Source organism: Schistocerca serialis, chromosome 6 (assembly GCF_023864345.2).
Source record: "Schistocerca serialis cubense isolate TAMUIC-IGC-003099 chromosome 6, iqSchSeri2.2, whole genome shotgun sequence".
NCBI classification, from domain to species: domain Eukaryota; kingdom Metazoa; phylum Arthropoda; class Insecta; order Orthoptera; family Acrididae; genus Schistocerca; species Schistocerca serialis.
This window is the reverse complement of record NC_064643.1, coordinates 601,308,061-601,330,095: the sequence shown is the minus strand read 5'-3', so window position 1 is coordinate 601,330,095 and position 22,035 is coordinate 601,308,061.

The window sequence follows — 22,035 nt, the reverse complement described above, 5'->3', positions numbered from 1 at the left end:
TGATGCTTTGGTGTATCGAGAGGTTGTAACAACGGAAAATTGTACTGAAATGCAGGAGGAGCTTCAGCGTATTGACGCATGGTGCAGGGAATGGCAATTGAATCTCAATGTAGACAAGTGTAATGTGCTGCGAATACATAGAAAGATACATCCCTTATCATTTAGCTACAAAACAGCAGGTCAGCAACTGGAAGCAGTTAATTCCATAAATTATCTGGGAGTACACATTAGGAGTGATTTAAAATGGAATGATCGTATAGAGTTGATCGTCGGTAAAGCAGATGCCAGACTGAGATTCATTGGAAGAATCCTAAGGAAATGCAATCCGAAAACAAAGGAAGTAGGTTACAGTACGCTTGTTCGCCCACTGCTTGAATACTGCTCAGCAGTGTGGGATCCGTACCAGATAGGGTTGATAGAAGAGATAGAGAAGATCCAACGGAGAGCAGCGCGCTTCGTTACAGGATCATTTAGTAATCGCGAAAGCGTTACGCAGATGATAGATAAACTGTGGAAGACTCTGCAGGAGAGACGCTCAGTAGCTCGGTACGGGCTTTTGTTAAAGTTTCGAGAACATACCTTCACCGAAGAGTCAAGCAGTATTTTGCTCCCTCCTACGTATATCTCGCGAAGAGACCATGAGGATAAAATCAGAGAGACTAGAGCCCACACAGAAGCATACCGACAATCCTTCTTTCCACGAACAATACGAGACTGGAATAGAAGGGAGAACCGACAGAGGTACTCAATGTACCCTCCGCCACACACCGTCAGGTGGCTTGCGGAGTATGGATGTAGATGTAGAAACAGAAACAGAAGATATCAGGCGAATGGACTGGCCTGTCTATTCTCCAGACCTAAACCGCAGCGAGCACGTCTGGGATGCTCTCGGCCGACGTATCGCTGTACGTCTTCAAACCCCGAGGACACTTCAGGAGTTCCTACAGGCACTGGTGCAAGAATGGGGGGCTGTACCCCAGCAGCTGCTCGACCACCTGATCCAGAGTATGCCAACCCGACGTGCAGCCTGTGTACGTGTGCATGGTGATCATACCCCATATTGATGTCGAGTGTGTCCTTTATGTGCCTATGCTATTAGCACCAGTTTTATGTAGTGCCCAGGTGTGTGGCACCAGATCGTGCAATTATCCTTAATTTACGAGCATGAGTGTATATACGCAAGAAAGGTGTGACGAGAGCCTAGTGCCGTATTAGCAATTCGTTCTGAGTACACGTTACGTGAATCTTCTCTCAGGATGGGAAACCGTCGAACAACGCGCACCACCGCCAACGGCCAGGCCGCCGAGAATGCTGTGGTCGAGCCGACACTGGGAGTTGCGGCCGCATCACCCGACATCTCTGCCGTCGGCACATTCGTCAAGGCTGAGGTTAATGCCGCTCTACTGGCAGAGGACACGCTTGTCTTGTTGTCCGGACCATCAATGATGCTGTTAGTGCAGCAGTGAAGGACAAAATAGAGCAAACACTGCAGGCGAAAGCAAGTAAGGTCTGTGCTCTGAAAAAAAATCATTAAGAGAAACTGAGCATGGGGCACGATTGCTCTGACAGAAACTGCCCAAGAAGTCTGACGAACTTGAACAATATCAGAGATGCAATAATCTCAGACTGTTCGGATTTCCCGAGAATATCACAGAGAGTACAGAGGAATTACTGGCGAATCTTGTCTGTGAAAGTGTAGGCTTAACACTCGATGAGCGAATCTTGTCTGTGAGAATCTTGGCCTGCAGATGACAATGACTAACACTGACAGAAGACTTAACGTGGCTTTGCGTGACGTGCCTAAAATGAAGACCAATAATAGTGAAGTTCGCGTCGTACAGGATGTGGGCATTCAAAACGACTACAAAACCTCCTACTCAACATTGCAATATTAAAAGTTTTGGCTGGCTCGTTGTCTAGGGGCTGGGATACGTAGTTGCCGCAATACAGGTCAAATACTGCTGAGTCTGCAGTATACGATAAGAATACACACATGAATCGAATGGTCGAAGGTTTCTATCCCTGGGCAATTGCGAATTATAGGTGTAACATATAAATTTATAAATGAACGATTGCAATTAAATAAAATCTACAGGTACTATCTTAATGACTTTAAATGATGAGTAGGATAGTAGAAGTACTTTTGAGAATGCGGTATATTTCTGCAAAACACTTATTGGTGTCGATGGTCCAACAATTAAATAAAATATAATTTGAATAAAGGAGAAACAATAAATTCCTACTGAACGTAATTAGTTATGAACAAGAAAACAGCTCGCGAGATATTCACTTCTAAACGCATCCTACGTCTTCACTGCAGAAGCCACAGAAATCACGCAAGAGCACAGATGGCACTCTGAAATATTTCTATTCTCGGCGACCACGCGCAAACTGCTCCACTGTCCAAGTCTTCCCGCCGACTGTGCGACCCTCGCGCTGTATGTGCGAGAGCCGCGCGGGATTAGCCGAGCGGTCTCGGGCGCTGCAGTCATGGACTGTGCGGCTGGTCCCGGTGGAGGTTCGAGTCCTCCCTCGGGCATGGGTGTATGTGTTTGTCCTTAGGATAATTTAGGTTAAGTAGTGTGTAAGCTTAGGGACTGATGACCTTAGCAATTAAGTCCCATAGGATTTCACACACATTTACTGTCCGAGACCAGCACTCACTCCCGTGTCCTGTGTCGTACCGTCCAGAACTCCCGAAGTACGCCCGTGTCCTCTCTCAAATCGATCCTCCTCCCCCACTTCCATACAGTCTCACCATTAACGAGCGCTGTGATTGGTTAGAGCGCTCCCTCCATGTCACCAAACTAACGTACACTCAAAGCATATTTAAGCACATATGAAATACTAGATTTACGTTTAAATACGTGAAATTAAATAAATGTTCCTACGGCTGGACCATAAACACGCTCTAACACACTTTATTAAATACATAAACAATTAAATAAACATATCAAAAGAAAAGAAGCGAAAGGTAGGCCTGGAGTCTAATGTCTCTGTGCTATCTAAACCACAGTAAATAATTGACCAGTTTTTTCATGAATAGCATATATCGGATATTAACAAAGACATAGATGAATCGATATATTTATAAGCATGCTGCTTCCGATTTTTCGTGTAACTGTGGAGTACTTATAGCCTGACGTGATCGATAGTATTGGGCCACTTTGACTTCCAATAACTCATGTACTAGTTAAGTTACATGCATGTAATTCATACCAATTTACGTTTACACTAATAGCTTTCCAAAGACACGGCAATTGACAAAATCGGATGAAGAGTTTATATTTTGGAAATTCGTTGCTGGGTGTTACTTGTATAATTTACCGTCAGATACTATACTTTAAATTAATAAAGATATTGTATATCTGATTACACCATCAGGATCCGTCCTCGTCACAGTGGAATTCCCAGCCACCCGACTGGACCACGTGCTGGGACTACCCCTCTCGTCCGGCTAACGTTTGGCACCACGTGTCTGCTGCCGGGCCCGGCTTTGACGAGCGTCCTGTGCGGCCGCCCCAATTCCGAACACAGAATATTTCCAGGGCGCCACAGCTCGCCCGTCACCTCACAACGAAAACATCTGAAATCCTCAGAGCGAAGAAGAAATCCGCGAAGTCTGATAATTCGAGAAGTTTAAACATTTTGAACAACGCAAATTTTGAGCTTCGGGCTACAAAACGTATGGACAAATGATGCAATGTTGAAGATGAAAAATGGAAAAAGATCAGTTTGCAATGCAAATGAATTCGAAAGCTTTTGCTTTAGGGGCTAAGAACACGTAAAATCTCGCTCCTACTAGTTTGTTTGTTTGTGCGTTTATTGTAGATTATAATTAATCGTAACTTAACTAGTATGTGATTTGTTTATTATCTGCTTTGTCAATTACTATCCAGTTTAGTCCTATTTCCATTCTTATTTAGCAATTTATCATCATCATATTATCATTGTTACTCATCATTAGTGCCATTAAAAGTAGAATGTGTTTTTTTTTCGTCATTTAGCTTGCCTTCAATACAGTTGCGTACAAGCTACACGCCGGCCAGAGTGGCCGAGCGGTTCTAGGCGCTACAGTCTGGATCCGCGCGACCGCTACGGTCGCAGCTTCGAATCCTGCCTCGGTAATGGATGTGTGTGATGTTCTTAGACTAGTTAGGTTTAAGTAGTTCTAAGTTCTAGGGGACTGATGACCTTAGAAGTTAAGTCCCATAGTGCTCAGAGCCATTTGAACCATTTTTGAACAATTTACACAGGCCAATGATGGAAAAACTTTTTTGCTGAAAATACCTTATTTTTATATTTTTTATGGTGGGAAATCCGAATATGATACTTGAAAAACTGTATCACCCACTATTTCTTCACATTTTACAGTTAAATTTATTAAATAAAGCGATTTTTTTTAAAGAATTTAACAGCTTTTATATAGTTAAAATAGTTTAAAAAGGTGGTGTAATGAATGTAGATGACAATGGTAGCACTGCTAAAAAACATTTGCTGGCAAAGAAAGGTCGGTTCTGTTTTTGCGTTAACAGATGGTGTTTCTTATACTGTCAAACTAACCTCACTTTTCACTTTCGCGTTTCCTGTACATGTGCTCAGTATAATGTCTAATCGTGGTTGTAAAATCTCTGCTGACAGTTTTTTATTATATTTATGGTGAGTTTTCGATTAAAAAACACCAAAGAAACATTACCGACTTTGTCAAAAAGGTTTATCTATCATACGTCGGATCTAAACTTGGTGATCAAGATAAATCTTGGGCGCTGCATAACAGAATAACTTCATCTAAAATCCAACACGCTGCAAAACCTGGAGCGAAATTTAGGAAAGGTACAAGCGCGAACGGGTCACAGTAATGAGGTCGCATAGCGCGGTCGTATTCAACATTGCGAAATAAGTAAATAAGTCACTAATCATGTCAAACACGCTAGCGAGCGGAGAAAACATCGAACTGGGCAGGTACACTGACGAGATTTGGAACGTTACTTTGGCATGTGCCGTGGTCACAGGATAGCAGAGTGTGCGACATTAGCATTGCATAGTGATGCCATTAGAAGGTTAACTGCTGAACAAAGCTGGCGAATTAGTACCCACGAGCAAACCCTACGACTTAGATCTGAAGTAGCGAACGAATAAGCGTTCTGTCTGTTTACGGTAAAGAAATGTCCTCTGAAGTCCTACGAGAACGTACCACCACAGTATGAATACATCGAGAGACCGGGTCTCTAAGTCAACAAGGGCTTAGAACACGTGTGAAAGTGTTTCCTAAATTGCTGTTATCTGGCGTCTTGCAAGTGTCTGAGTGTGTGTAATAGTGTCTACTTGGACGGTATAACTAAGTGTCTGACTCTATAAAGTAGATACTGAGAGATTTCGTTATTTCAATCAAAAATTAATGATTTTATTCAGATTGGTCACTTAGGTGAGGAACACATTATAAACAGCATTCCTGCAATTATAAAACTTCATTTTATGTAAGAGACACTATAGCTCATATCTTATTCAGCAGAAATAATAAAACAGAGATTATTAAGTAGCTGTGGTCTTTGTAGAGTAATTGAAATGAATGCAACAAACTGTGTATTGGTCAAGCAGCCAGGGCTATAGCAACTAGGCTGACTGAATACGAACGCAGCTGGAAATTACGTAAGTCAGACACACCTCTGCTGAACATGCGTTAGAGGAAGGACACAGGTGCCAAGTGCACGCTGAGATACTACATATAGGCAACAAAGGAAGAAAACTTAACCTGTTAGAAGAAATTGAAGTAAACAAAAATTTAGCTCAGGATCTCCAGCTGGTTGTAAATGATCAAGCACATCATCCCTACTTTTAAGCTTCACATGATGCAGTCAATCATCCACATACCCAAGACTCTCACAATAGACACCTACTGGTACACAAATGTATACCAGAACAAAATTCCACATTATTTACCTTGATTTCCTCACAAATTTCAGCATTGTAACAATATAATTTTTAATACTGTACTATTTTGTATTTTAATCATACACTATGTTTAATATTATCCAACGTTTAAACCGTAATTTGCAATGTTAAACATGTTTGTTCCACAACACAAGTGACTAGTGTTAAGTTATACAGTTCTCAATCAATGTCACAACGTCACAAACAACAACATTATTAATCATATAACCTAGAATACTGTAATATTGTGTATTTTTATTATTTACTGTTTAACCATTCGTTAGTCACGTCAGCCATCGTGAGAGTGCTAGCAGCGATGTGTCTTCTGGATACATGTGACGATTTTTGTGTTCGAGTGTTCGTTTACAATTTTTTTTAAGGTTGCGGTTCTGTTTATTGGTAAAGGTTTGGTATATACAGAACCGAATATCAGGCTCACTAGATTTTAAAATTGACATGAGGTTAATATAATGTAACCCAGAGTTATATGAAATTGTTATACCAATAGACTTAAGTTAATTCTACACTAAAGTTAGAATGCATTTGGGTGTCTTTATTGCTGTCTAGAGACAGACATTTTTCACAAACTATTCTTGCATGCTCTTGCAGACAAAGGTGCGTGCTACATTTTTCCCATGCATATTTGCTGAGGCCAGTATTTTTTGTCTCCATGTAACGTCACTGGCACCTTTTCTTTTGAGTTGACAATCCAGTAGAGTCAGAGCTAAGGCTTAGAGCGCACTACACCTGTCTGACTATTTAGTCCTGTTGCCCAAGAAATTATTCTTGTTGCCTGCAACGTTTAGCATATGAGAGAAAATCACCATAGGTCATTTCCTTGTTGTAATGTAGGTTTCAGAGATTTTGTCAACTATATCAACCCCAGATTCGATGTCATTATAGCGACATATTGCATGTGGCTTTTTTTCTAATTCTTCCGAAGTGTCTTATGATGATACCTGCAGACTTGAAAGGAGAGCCACAGTTTTTCCTGTACTATTATTATTATTTTTATTATTGCTAAGATTATGTTTGTGTTATATTTTCTTTTATTCTCCAAATTAATAATTTTCATTTTCTTCCTCCCCTTCATTTGTTTCCTCTCCATCAATTTCATGATCCGCATCTGGCTGCACAGACCTTGTTACAGCTGCTTCAGATTCAGAATAGGTTTCTACAACCTGATCTTCAATGGGAGCCTCAAAATACTTAGGATTTTCTAAATTATATACGTTAGTCATATTTAAATTAGGATCGGCAGTAATAACGAAATGTGCCCTAATTTACAAGACAATAACGGAACTACCTACTTGAGCACGCTCTAAACAGTGCTATTGTTGCATGCTTGTCCCATGATTTTTTATGGTCTTATGTTTTATGTTGGTGTTCAAACTGTATTTGGGACCTTTCTCAAGTAGCTGCTTCCTCATCACACACAGAGACATAAATAAGGAACAGAAGTCGTTGTAATTCCTGCTGCAGTTTTCATAGCCTTCCCGCAACATGCGATAAACCTCTCGCGACACGCGCAAACAGCAAGATGGCATAATGTTTCTTGATCATAAACAAAGTGCGAAAGTTTTGTTTTTCTGTGTACAGAATCAGCTACATGCCGTCCATCGAACGTGAGTACACGAATAACTAATGAATAGCCCAGTACACACCAAAACTGGATCCCAAAACACTACCACAACCCCAAGTATATGCTGCTGACATACTAAGTTCACATGTTACTGTTTGTTTACTAACAGCCACTCACACAGTTGCAGATGCCACGATGTACGCTGAGAAAAACGGCAACAGAAAAAAGCACAGAAATATGCCGCAAACAGCGAGAAAAATTCGTAAAAACATACCGTAACTTAATGCAAGTATCCATAGAAATCTATATTTCAAAAGACGAACAGTAAAAATGTAATAATGTGCTGCTTTGTTTGTATAATTGTGATATTTTCTACATGTTTTAGATTAAAAAAACCCACTGATGATGCTGATATTTGTCGCCGATACTAGTTTGGGAAAATAAATAAGTAAACAAACAACAAGGTGATTTCATCAAAGCTGACTCAACTTCTGATATTGTTGTTTTTCTTTGCAAACACGGACAAGTGGAAGAGTTCCAATATAAATTTATTGATAACAAAGGTATGATGCAAGATATTCTGGGCTAGCCAGCACTTATCTCTACTTACTGCGTTAATACTAAAGATAACTAGGCCATGTGTCTCATAGATACATCTGCGGCTGAAGAGAGATTAATATTGTCCACTGTTTAAAATGTAATGAGTAGTGTTAAAAAAAGTCTTAGGTGGACTACATAAGTGATGAACACTCAGTTGAACAGTTTCTCAGCCAATATCATTACCTCAGGAACTTTACCTTTGTAACCATATAGCCTGTAATATTGCGTTTTTTAAGTATTTATTGTGTTTAATATTGTCCATTGCGTAAATGTACTTTACAGTATTTAAAAGCATATTGGTCACACTATTCAGTACCAGTGGATTGTATCTTTATTTATAATGTTTGGTTACTTAAGAACTATTGTCCTTTGCGGACGCTAGCCAGTTGTTTCCCGAATGTGGTCCTATAAGCCGGAAACTTGTTACAAATATACAAACATCAGCTGAACAAGAACAGTTTACTTGTTATTCAATCTTAAGTATGGAACTGTTCTACCAAGAAGTAATGGAAAAACACACAAAAATGGAAATTAATGGCTTTGCATGATAATGTAAAAATAATGTGTTTTTAAATTTGTAGATTTCATATAATCTAGGGTACATATAAGTTCGTAATCTGTGAGGTTATGGATGAAAAATATTATGTCACGCAGCAAGACAGTTCCACAGCAAGGGCGGGCACTTTAAGAGCTTATGGATTTCAGCATTTCATCACGGAGGTTTTACAAAAGGGACAATTTCACGGTTCCACTAAAGGCAACGCTGTTACGAAATGGGAACGCCCTGGTAAATCGTACACAATGATCCGTCTGGGAAAAATGAGAAATTAATCGGTAGCAACCGCTGCATTCGGAGGCGTACTGTAGAAAAATCAAATGTCATACATCCTTGTCGGATGTTGCAGATGGCTTCTGGTAAACTATACATGTCGATGGCGTGGAGGTCTATATACAGCTTGTATGATGTATTTCCTTGTAGATACTTCTGGCCAGGTGCGAGTGGCCACAAGAACAAATGACGTGCGACGTAGCTTAGTCTGGTGCAAACAACGCATTTAGCACTCCGCATGGCGTTGGAAGCACGTTCAAACACCATTAACACTCTCCTCCACAAAACAATGACAACTGCAGCTAGGGTCGAGGAAAATCAGCGTCTGGTCTATTCGAAGTTACGATTCCAATCCAATCGGATATGTTGAAGAGGAAGGAAGATAACGGTTGCTTGCCAAATCATTTTATTCAACAGAAGTAAAAGAATTATTTTAACTGAAGAGGCAGAAGTGGTTAGACAACGGTACAATTATTACAACAGGTAACAATAAAGGAAAGCACGGTTAGGAATCTAAAGTCCATCATTTGGACTGGAGCATAAGCTTGGTAAGGACGAGAATGGTATAGGATATTGAATGTGTATTTACCTTGAAAGGTTTGGACATACAGCGGACTAAGAGTATATGGACACATGTTAGTGTACATTGATGTAAGTGGTCCACCCTTCACATCTGTGACGGCTTCAGCGCTGCTACGGACACTTCCACTGAGGTGTCTGTCTGTGGAGGGATGGAAGCGCATTATACCTCAAGAGCCAAAACAAGACAAGGTAGCGAAATTGGACACTAGAGAGAAGGCGTCATTCTAACCCATCCCAAATTTGTTTCAGTGGATTCACGTTGGGACTTTGGGCAGGCTGGTCCATTTGAGGAATATTATTGTCCACAGACCACAGTCTCACAGACGCTACTTTTCACAGAGTGCATCGTGATGCTGACACACAGTCATCATCTCCGAACTGTTCCTTTGCTGCACCCAGTACAAGATCTACATCGACACCTACACGGTTACTTTGCAATTCACACTTAAGTGCCTGGCAGTGGGTTCATTGAACCATTTTCATACTACTTCTCTACCATTACACTCTCGAATGGCGCGTGGGAAAAAGGAACACCTAAACCTTTACGTTCGAGCTCTGATTTCTCTTATTTTATTATGACGATCATTTCTCCCTACGTAGGTGTGTGTCAACAAAATGTTTTCGCATTCGGAAGAGAAAGTTGGTGACTGAAATTTCGCAAAGAACACCGCCTTTATTTCAGTGACTGCAATCCCAACTCGCGTATCATATCAGTGACTCTCTCACCGCTATTGCGCGATAATACGAAACGAGCTGCCCTTCTTCGCACTTTTTCGATATCTTCCGTCAATCCTACCCTGTAAGGATCCCTCACCGCCTAGCAATATTCCAGCAGAGGAAGGACAAGTGTAATGTAGGCTGTCTCTTTAGTGGGTTTGTCGCATCTTCTAAGTGTTCTGCCAACAAAGCGCAGTCTGTTTCGCCTTCCCCACAATATCATCTATGTGGTCTTTCCGATTTAAGTTGCTCGTAATTGACAGCCCTTAGATTTGTACGATTTATCGTATACCCAAAATTTACCGGATTTCTTTTAGTACCCATGTGGATGATCTCGCACGTTTCTTTGTTTAGTGCCAATTTCCATTTTTCGCACCATACAGAAATTCTCTCTATGTCATTTTGTAATTGGAATTGACCACCCGATGAGTTTACTAGTCGGTAAATTACTGCGTCATCTGCAAACAATCTGAGGGGGCTGCTCAGATTATCACCTAGATCATTTATGTAAATCAGAAACAGCAAGAGGGCCTATGACACTACCTTGCGGAACGCCAGATATCACTTCTCTTCTGCTCGCGCGTCCGGCCATCCTGATTTAGGTCTTCCGTGACTTCCCTAAATCGCTCCAGGCAAATGCCGGGATGGTTCCTTTCAAAGGGCACGGCCGACTTCCTTCCCCGTCCTTCCCTAATCCGGTGAGACCGATGACCTCGCTGTCTGGTCTCCTTCCCCAAAACAACCAACCAATCTTCTGCTCGAAGATTTATCGTCTATCGCTACGAACTGCGACCTCTCTGTCATTAAATCACGAATCCAGTCACACAACTGAGACGATACTCCATATGCACGCAGTTTGATTAATAGTCGCTTGTGAGGAATGGTATCAAAAGCCTTCTGGAAATCTAGGAATATGGAATAGATCTGAGATCCCTTGTCGACAGCACTCATTACTTCATGGGAATAAAGAGCAAGCTGTGTTACCCAAGAATGATATTTTCTGACTCCGTGTTGGTTATGTATCAGTAAGTCATTTTCTTCAAGGTGATTCATAATGTTCGAGTACAGTATGTGCTCCAAAATTCTACTGCAAATTGAGGTCAGTGATATGGGTCTGTAATTCAATGGGTTACTCCTATTTCCTTTCTTGAATATTGGTGTCACCTGTGCTACTTTCCAGTCTTTAGGAACAGACCTTTCGTCAATTGAGCGGTTGTATATGATAGCTAAGAAAGGTCCTATTGTGTCTGCACACTCTGAAAGGAACCTGATTGGTATACCATCTGGAACTTAAGACTTGCCTTTCTTAAGTGATTTGAGTTGTTTCGCAACACCTACTTTTATGGCACTCATGCTAACAGCTGTTCTGATTTCAAATTCTAGAATATTTACTTCGTCTTCTTTCGTGAAAGAATTACGGAAAACTGTATTTAGTACCTCCGCTTTAGTGGCACCATCATCGGTAACATTTCCACCGCTGTCGTACAGTTTTTTGCCACCGGTGTACTTTACATACTACCAGAATTTTTTTGGTTTTCTACCATATTTTTAGACAATATTTCATTGTGGAAACTATTAAAAGCATCTCGCATTGACGTCCGCACTAAATTTCGAGCTTCCGTGAAACTTAGCCAGTCTTGGGGATTTTGCGTTCTTCTGAATTTGGCATAATTTTTCCGTTGCTTCTGGAACAGTGTTCTGACGTGTTTTGTGTACCATGGGGGATCAGTCCCGTCTCCTACTAACTTATGCGGTATGAATCTACCTACTGCAGTCGATATTGTATCTCTGAATTTGAGGCATATCTGGTCTACACTTACATAATTAGCTTGGAAGGAAAGGAGACTCTCTCTATTAGGAAGGCATCAAGCGAATTTTTATCTGCTGTTTTAAATAGATAGAATTTGCGTTTATTTTAGTGGTTTTGGTTGATATGGTTTTGATCCTCGCCACAATGGTCTTTTCTTCACTAATCCCCGTATCCGTCACGACGCTCTCTATTAGATCAGGATTATTTGTGGCTAAGTGGTCAAGTGTGTTTTCGCAAACTTTTACAATTCGTATAGGCTCATGAGCTAATTGTTCAAAGTAATTCTCAGAGAAAGCTTTTAGTACAATTTCGGAAGATGTTTTCTGTCTATCACCGGCTTTGAACATGCATTTTTGCTAACAAGTCGAGGGTAGATTGAAGTCTCCACCAATTACAAATGTATGAGTGGGGTACTTATTTGTAATGAGACTCAAGTTTTCTTTGAACCGTTCAGCTATTATATCATCTGAGTGGGGGGATTCGGTAGAAGGAGCCAGTTATTATTTTGGTACGGTTGTTGAGTATAGCCTCTACCTTTAATACTTTGCAGGAACTATCTATTTCAACTTCACTACAAGATAAACTACTACCAACAGGCACAAACACACCACCACCTACTTTATTTACCCAATCTGAACGCAGTTTGCCCCTGGGGTAAAAATTTCGGCAGAATTTATCTCCGGCTTTAGCTAGCGTTCTGTTCCTATAACGATTTCAGCTCCAGTGCTTTCTATCAGCGCTTGAAGTTCTGGTACTTTTAGAACACAGCTACGACAGTTAACAACTACAATGCCGACTGTTGCTTGGTCGATTCTTGTCGTTTCTTTACCCTGTACCCTTTGAGACTGGAGCCCTTTTTGATCTATCCCGAGACGGTCTAATCTAAAAAACCGCCTACTCCACGCCAAACAGCCCCTGCTACCCGTGTAGCCCCCTCCTGTTTGTAATGGACACCTGACCTATTTAGCGGAAACCGAAACCCCACCAGCCTATGGCGCAAGTCGAGGAATCTGCAGCTTACACGGTCGCAGAACCGTCTGAGCCTCTGATCCAGACCCTCCACTCGGCTCTGTACCAAAGGTTCGCAATCGGTCCTGTCGACGATGCTGCAGATGGTGAGCTCTGCCTTCATCTCGCTAGCAAGACTGGCAGTCTTCATCAACTCAGACAGCCGACGGAAACCAGAGAGAATCTCTTCTGATCCATAGCGACACACGTATTAGTCCCGACATGAGGCACCACCTTCAGTCGGCTGCATCCTGTACCCTTCATGGCATCCGGAAGGACCCTTTCCGCATCTTGGATGACTCCCCCCGGTATGCACACGCAATGCACACTGGCTTTCTTCCCGTCCTTAGCTGCCATATCCCTAAGGGGCTCCATCACTTGCCTAACATTGGAGCTACCAATGACAAGCAAGATGGTGGAAAATTGGTTCATATCCTTCTGCCTTTAGTGTTCACTTAAGTCTGTAGTGGTGACACCATAGTCACGTAGAACACTGCTTTAACGTAACACCACCTCCTCCATACTTCACTGTTGGCACTACACATGATGACTGGTATCGTTCTCCAAACATTCGCTAAGCCCAAATCTTGCCGTCGGATTGCCACCGGGTGTAGTGTGATTCATCACACCAAACAACTCGTTTCCAGTCACCCAGCCGGCCGCGGTGGCCGAGCGGTTCTAGGCGCTGCAGCCCAGAACCGCGGGACTGCTAATGTCGCAGGTTCGAATCCTGCCTCGGGCATGGATGTGTGTAATGTCCTTAGGTTAGTTAGGTTTAAGTAGTTCTAAGTTCTAGGGGACTGATGACCTAAGATGTTAAGTCCCATAGTGCTCAGAGCCATTTTGAACCACCAGTCACCCACTGTCCAGCGGCGTCTCTCTTTACAGCACCTTAAGCTTCGCTTAGCACCGATTACAAAAATGTTTGGCTTTAGAGGACCTGCTCGAACGTTGTATCCCGTTCTTCTCAACTCCCAACGCACAGTCACTGTGCAAGCTGGACTGCTGGAAGCACTTGGGAAGTCATCAGCCATTCTTTGAGCTGATTTCATGTGATATTTTACAAGCAGCTGCCGGAATATGTCCGTCAGTACATGAGGTCAGATGATGGTTTTGGTATACCTATGGTTTTTCCTTCTCGTTTCCACTTCATAATCACATCACGAGAAATCGACTTTGGCAGCTTTAGAAGGATTGAAATATCCTTGAGTGTTTTGTACTCAGCTGCCATAGGTGACATTTACCTGAATTATCCACGTTCGAAGTCGTTGAGCCCTCCTGACCGAAGCATTCTGCTGTCACTGCGTTTGTACTGACAGCACAATACTGCCTGTCTCCTTTCATCGGGTGGGTCCTCCTCTAATGGCGTCTAGTGATCCACTGCGCATCATTACATACAGGTGTCCCGGTACTTTGGATGAAACAGTGTGCGTCAGGCTGACCGGACGGGAATTTGAAGTCTTTCTGGACTGGATTCCATTGTTGTACCCATTGAACTACATCTCTCAGGTTAGGTGACCAGCTGTAGGCGCTCTGTTGGACATGGGACAGACTACTGGCAGCGACAAAAACGAAGAAAGTTGCTCGGCGATTGTAGGATGGCGCGAGTGACGGTTCAGAATGTGGCATCGACCCCTCAGGTTCCGTGACGTCACCTGGTCATCCAGATGCCGGCTGTAACACACGCTGATAAACTCTGCTTCATTACGAAAATTTACTGCGTTATTTCGATCCATCTGTTACACATTCAAAGAGGACATCTTACCGCTGTCGGCAGTCAGTACTTTTGTCGTACTGGATTGGAGCGTTGTGTGTGCCCTATTCTACCGAGTTTTTCCCTTTAGTTTTTCATTCATGGGCGGTAAGCGGTAAGAGGTGACACTCTGCGTGAACAAGAATTTATTTGATTTTGCCATCTAGGTCATTACAGCAGTTGTATGTATTTCTTGACTTGGAACGGGGGCAAATTTCTCCACATTACTAAACGTTGTTCCGGTAGCCCTCCGGTGTTCGTTGATTATTTCTGTGACACTATCAACTCGACTAAACACTCATACATCACTCACTGAAAATGATCTCCATCTCATCCCAAACAGACAAGGCCTTTGTAAATGACTTCCTTTGTGCATGAATTACACTTCCTTGGGATTCTTCTAATAAATATCAGTGTAGCATGTGCTTTTCGACATATAGATTTAAGAGCTTGTTGAACCTTACAGTCTTCCTGACAGACACTGCTAAACACATGATTGTCCTTAACGATACAGGTGACAGCTGTAGAAGCCTGCAGATGGCGGCTTTCTCCAGGATGCAGCATGCAATCGTACAGCAGCTAACGCCGATTACAAACCGAACGTGACCTACTAATGAACTGCATTAAAAAAAATGTTTCTCCTAGCAATAAAACGTAAGAAAGTGACCCTTGAATGAAAATTAACACATTGCATGTATTTCTGATTGCTCCTTACTAATAATTTGTGATGAAAAGACTATAGGTGAATGGTAGCTGCTTTGTTCGTAGCAGACATATTTTGTGGAAATAAAATAATTACTATGTGCTTTAATTATGGCCCTCTCCCGGGCGCAGTTAATCCTTCCATTTGATATTAATTGCGTATGCCACACTCAAGTGAAATTTTTGCGATTATCAGTAATAAATAAATTAACGTAAATTAGTTTCTGAAGCGAATAATGTAATAAATCCATCACAACCTACATCAGCTTACCAAAATGTGAGGTTAATAATGATAAAATTAATTACTTCATAAATGGCGCCCAACTCGAGGCTATCTAAATATTCAGCATGAGTTTAAAGTTTAGCAAGGGATTTGTTATCAGCGGATCTTTAGACATAATATCCTGCCGTCCAGTGTAATGATCTTCAGTATCAGCTGACATCCATTTTGAGGCTGTGCTCTACAGCCAAGAGCAGTGTAACATTTCCTGCTGTTCAGGAAATATGGTTATTGCGGAGTTCCCAACAGTTACTTTAAGTTATACGTCTCTGGCATGCAAGAGACAGTAGGAAACTTTCATAACAATAAAAGTTACTTTTCAGGATACAGAAAGGTTAATTATGGAGTAACTCAAGGCTCTATGCTAGGCCCTATGTTATTCTTGATTTCTATAATTGATTTACTGTGCCACTTATTTATAGCAAAGCCAGTGTTGTTTGTAGATGATACTAGCGTTTTTATAATGGATATAGTTAATCAGATTTACAGCAGAAGGCCTTTGTAACAACATAAGGTACAAAAACATGGTAAGGAGAAAATTACAGGGTGTAAATGCAAGGTTTACAAAACAGTTACTTCAGATTCGAAAACTAGCAACAACAATACCGAAAGGGGTTATCAATAGGAAATTATGCAGTTATATTTTTAAGAAATTTAAAATTTTGAGTCTTTCAGGACTGTGTATGTGTGAGTGAGCTACTTCAAATGACATGGAGAATTTTCAGCATTAAAAGACCACTTCACAATTAAGAAACAAGAAGTAGGCATGATTTCCATAAAGAACAGCATGTTATATAAACCTAAAATAGCCCTCAGTAGATTTCCTACATAAACAAATAATGTAAAAGCATTAGGTATATTTAAGAAATAGTTGAAACAGATGTCAGTAGTAGCACTGCGGAATACACGAATTACTCTCACTATCAAAGATCTGATCCTTTGTTTAAGAATACGTGTGATCTTTTAGACAAAGAATATTTCTTCCACTTCTTGTCTGTTTTGATTGTTTCCAGGAGCTGGATACGCAGAAAATTACTGTTGCGCCAGTGGAATTAAGTGTGTAAAGTGGTGTGAGACAAGTGATGTGTGTGTGTGTGTGTGTGTGTGTGTGTGTGTGTGTGTGTGTGCGCGCGCGTTTGATTGTAAAAGCAATTAAATATGAATTAGAACATAAGGTTCCATTATAATTCGTCATCATGTTACGTTACCTACATTCTCTGTACTGCTTTTCAAATGACCTGTACGCGTCATTATACAAAATGAGCAAAGGACAGATAAGTGCCATCACCATTATTTATTGTGACCTTTAAACGACGGAGATGGCAGACGGCGGGCAGGTGTTCGGGCGTTGTCGGCTTTTCCCACTCGGCTTCTCGTCAGCTGAGAGCCGGGTCTCGGAACTTGCACTTGTTGCCACGTCTTTCTTCGTCGTCTAGTGTGGCCCACGTACTGCTGGTTGACAGACAGCCCCATTACCAGCCGGGCAGAGGCGTTGTGCGACGCTGGCGTCGACTCGCAGCGGGGCGGCGGTGCAGAAGATAACACTACCTCATTTCCTGAACGTCCACACAGCACTGGGCAACGGGCCACTAGAGCTTATAATAATACCAGACACAAAATAATTGGTATTTGGGTATTTCTCTTATATAAAGAGGGATATCATATTTTAAACACTGTTTCAAAATTTTTTACGCTACTGAACCCAAAAATAAGTTTCTGGTTCAGAAGGAAACGTAGTTTGTAGCCGCTATTCCAATAGGTTAACCCGAAGCGTACTATTTACCGAGACGGAGACGTGACTCCGATGTGGATCTATTCTGAGCGTCGGATTGGTTTTCAGGAGAGTTCCCATACTCATTCAGTCAAATGCTGGGATGGGCCACGATCTCCGTCACGAGGCATGATACTCAAATTGGCGCATACGATAACAGTTCACAGAAAGACGGCACGCGCTTTTCCTCACTTAAGTTAACTGAAGTTAATGACGGCCAGAAGTTCGTAACACCACAAGGTAAAAATAAATAACTACCAAATAAAAAAGTACCATAACGCAGGACAATGGTTGAAGTTACCTGAGAATTTTACAAACTGTAAACTTCTAAACGTGGACTGGACAAAATAAACTGCTAAAAGTATTTTGCATCACTCCCATGAATTGCATTTTTTAACGAAAATTTCATTCTCAATTTTCTTTCGACCACAGGAAGTCACTACTTACAGTCACCAGAGAAATGTGTGTAAAGTAAACATCTATTCTGAATTTATTTCATGTTCATTTCAAGCATACAACGGCCGCTCGTTGAATATCGCTATTGTATGACACAAACCAATCTACACCTGTCTGGTAGTGGTCGCGTGGGATCAAGAACACCACCAAATGCTTAACAACCGTAAACTGTTTAGGAGCAGTTAACAGGGCGTAGTTGATGTTGTGTTGGCAGAAGAGCCAACACCGTGTTACGAGAGGAGGCCGAAATGCACTCGTAGCAGCTCACGCAGACTGGCGTGAGGAGGGAAGAACTATACTGACGTGAGGTCTGGAACATGACAAGGAATTAGAATTCAGAAAGCGGACATAGTTAGTTTGATACTTAACTTTAATCCATTAATGATGAACGTCGCTCTTGACGGTACATGATTCACAATATTATCTGTTCAGAATACAATCGTAGTAACTGAATATGGCGCCTCGCTAGGTCTTAGCAAATGACGTAGCTGAAGGCTATGCTAAACTGTCGTCTCTGCAAATGAGAGCGTATGTAGTCAGTGAACCGTCGCTAGCAAAGTCGGCTGTCTAACTGGGGCGAGTGCTAGGCAGTCTCTCCAGACTAGACCTGCCGTGTGGCGGCGCTCAGTCTGCAATCACTGATAGTAGCGACACGCGGGTCCGACATATACTAACGGACCGCAATCGATTTAAAGGTTACCACCTAGCAAGTGTGGTGTCTGGCGGTGACACCACAGTTGACCCTAACAATACACAACTGTGGCCTGATTATGACCTTGGCCTCTAAATACCCATAATGAACAACAGAGCAAACCCACCCAGCACCACACTCCGCGAGAAAGGTGGGTAAGAGAGTGGGGTGGAATGGGAACTGAACCAACGACGTCGTGTTACCTGCGTCTACGTTTGCAGAAATTATTTGAGGATTGATGATTGTCGTAGAAGGAGATAGAAACTGCCAAATACCGACTGACGTTTTAATCATGAATTCTCTTCGATCCGAGTTGGGAAGTGGGTGACTTACGTCTTGCGTCAAGCACGGATCTCAGACGCCTCTTACCGCTACCGAGTGTAATTTGAGGGGTGTGTGCGACAAGAACAGGAGCTCCCAACCGTGTCCAACTATAAACTATACAGTCGCCATTTCGGTAGTGGCTTGTCATTTAAGACGACAATGCACAAGTACATCAAACTCACCGCGTGAACACCTTCCCCAGGTGGCGGAAACCAACCAAACTGAGTGGTCTGTCGCGTCTGCTGACATAAAGGCGACTGAGCATGGGTGAGACCAATCGAAACCCGCACTTGAACCAAAATTCACACAGGTTCACAGATATGGAAATCGTACCCAGCATTTTCTGGACATTTAATATGAAACCCAGGAATTAAAAAGTTTTCTGAACATTCTTTTCTTACTTACCTGTAATGTATGCCATTGATTTTGTTCTCATCTTACGCCATAAAAAGTACGGAAATATTTTGAGTCGTCAGGAGATTTACCTTGTTTGCATCCATACTGCGAGCTAACATTCAAATGATGTTCAGGTACACATGTGGTTCCTCTTCATCGAATTGTCTTGGCTGAAACTCGTCTGGGGGTTGAACGGCACGTGTCACATTACAAGCCCATAATGGTTAATTTGTCTGGATGATGGCAAGTTTGCGAAATACAAAGTTAACATAACATATAATAATAGCAATACTAATATCGGGCCTAAGTTAACGACACTTAAATAGTGTAGGCTACACAGTTGCGATTTGGTTACAATAATGTTTATATTGAAAGCAAACTAATATCGAAAGTGGTCGTATTTAGAGTTACTGTTACACGCGAGTGCATATCCATTTGACACAGTTCGATCATCCACAATCTCATCGCGAAACAGAAGTCCGCTACTCCACTTCGTCATTTACACGAAAAGTTAGAATTCACACCAGGTGCGCAGCTGCTCACCGCTCAGAGACTAAGTACCACGATACCACACAAAGAGAAATTTTCTAAGTCTTTTCACTTCCTAGCTGCCTAAAGACCGACCGTCCGCTTTCGCGTCTGCATCCGAACTGGCCTCTGCCCGTCCCCGGCCGCGTTTTCGGCGCGCTGAACATCCTCCCTCGACTGACTAGGGCAGTTCCCTTTCCTGAAGCCGTCCATCTGATTGGCTGCAGCTTATTCTACATTTTAACACATTTAAATAATCAAAACTTGACCACTTTCACGTTCTAAATAAAGTAAGAGTAACATCCATTACATAATAAACGTTAAATTCCTTTACATGACACCAATACAATTTCCTTCTCATCTTTGGATGCCACGGCCAGTAGCCTTGCACCAAAGCGCTATCTGATAAATAAATAAAGAACAAAAGTAAGTATTATGCACTAAACTTTACAACAAGTATTCTGTTACCTAATGATTGAATAAGGTGTCTTGCTGTCATCGTTCAATGTGTTTTGTGTGGAGGAAATGATGATCTGATGCTTAACTGTAAATACTGGTAATTTAATTTTGCTATATCTCTTAAAAAAATAAAGTTTCAGAATTGATATTTACAGCGTTTGTCATTTTAATGATGCGCTTATATATGCAATATCGACCGTTAAGTTCGACCAAAGCGTTCAGAGTTTACCATTCAGGTCTTTGTTACAAAACTTGTTAATTTCACTTTAACAGTAAATCCTAAGCTGTTATAGATATGATCAATATTCAAGTTTTATTGGGCTCACCAAGAAAATTTATGGAGGATGGCGGATTCGGACTACTGTAACTTCATTTCCCTTGGTAGCCGATCTAAGGCCCGCCATATTTAACACTGCTACGTCTCCTCGGTCAGCAACGGTTTCTACTGGGTTTCCGTATGACGTAGGTTCTCGTCTGTCTCACTCGCACACTACAGCGCTTAGGCCTTAATAGACAATAGACGCCTGTGAGTTTCCCCATCTCGTGGTGAATCTGCTCCCTTTGTGGCACGCAGTCCTGGACGACAGGGTTCGTTTCACAATTCCTGTAGGCTGACTCTCTCGGCAATATATTTAAATGAGAGCGCAGTGCTCGTTAACTCACAATTCTCATGTCATATGTTGCAGACTTGAAATGAGGGTCCAGCTTACGTAGTGCCTATGTGACAGCAAGATAACTTATTGGAAGCATCAATCGTGTTAAAATTATCGAGCTTCCGGCATCTACAGTGCCCTTTCTTCAAGAATTAAAACTGCTGATTGCCGAGAATAGTAAGGCTTACGGAGTGCGTATGTAGAGTGTAGATTGGCCTCGTGTGAATTCATATTTCAATCATTTTTTAACGTAAGATGAAAGATGTATAAAACAAATTAGGTACTGGTGCAATCTTGTTGAAAGCGAGCACATATCGCTGTTAAGTCGGCCCATGTACAGCTGTGTCGGTAACACTGCTTGTCGAAATAACCTTTCGTAATTATTAAAAAGACAAGCTGCATTTTGGTTTCATCGGGATATAAGTATTACATTGCCTAATGGAACACAATTATAATAATGTGTATGAAAAGAAATCAACGTCTGTCTATTAGGCCAGGTGTCATGAACTGCACAAAATTGCGAAATTATAGTTAAACTGATTCTGAATGACTATTACGTGACGTCTACTGGTTAAGTAGGAAATAAAATTGAATGGGAATATTGAGGAACCCCATATGTCCAAATAACTTAACTGTTCACGAGAAAGGAAAAACATTTCAGGTCTTAAAGTTACGCTGAAGTTCCGCTTTATTTCTTCTTTTTTCTAAAACGAATGTAGAGGGGAAAGCGCCAATGCACCATAGACAATCTTGATACATTTGCTTGACATTAATTTAAAATTTATGTAGTGAACATATGGACTTTCTTAATATTTGGTAATAAATTAGTATCAGCCATTACTTAATTCAAACTTTATCGCTGTTTTTGACAAAAATCAATCGAAGTATGCCACGTACAATATCCCGGAGTTAAAATATCCCTTATTCGTATCTCCGAGTGGGGAAAACTCAGAAGGAATCATC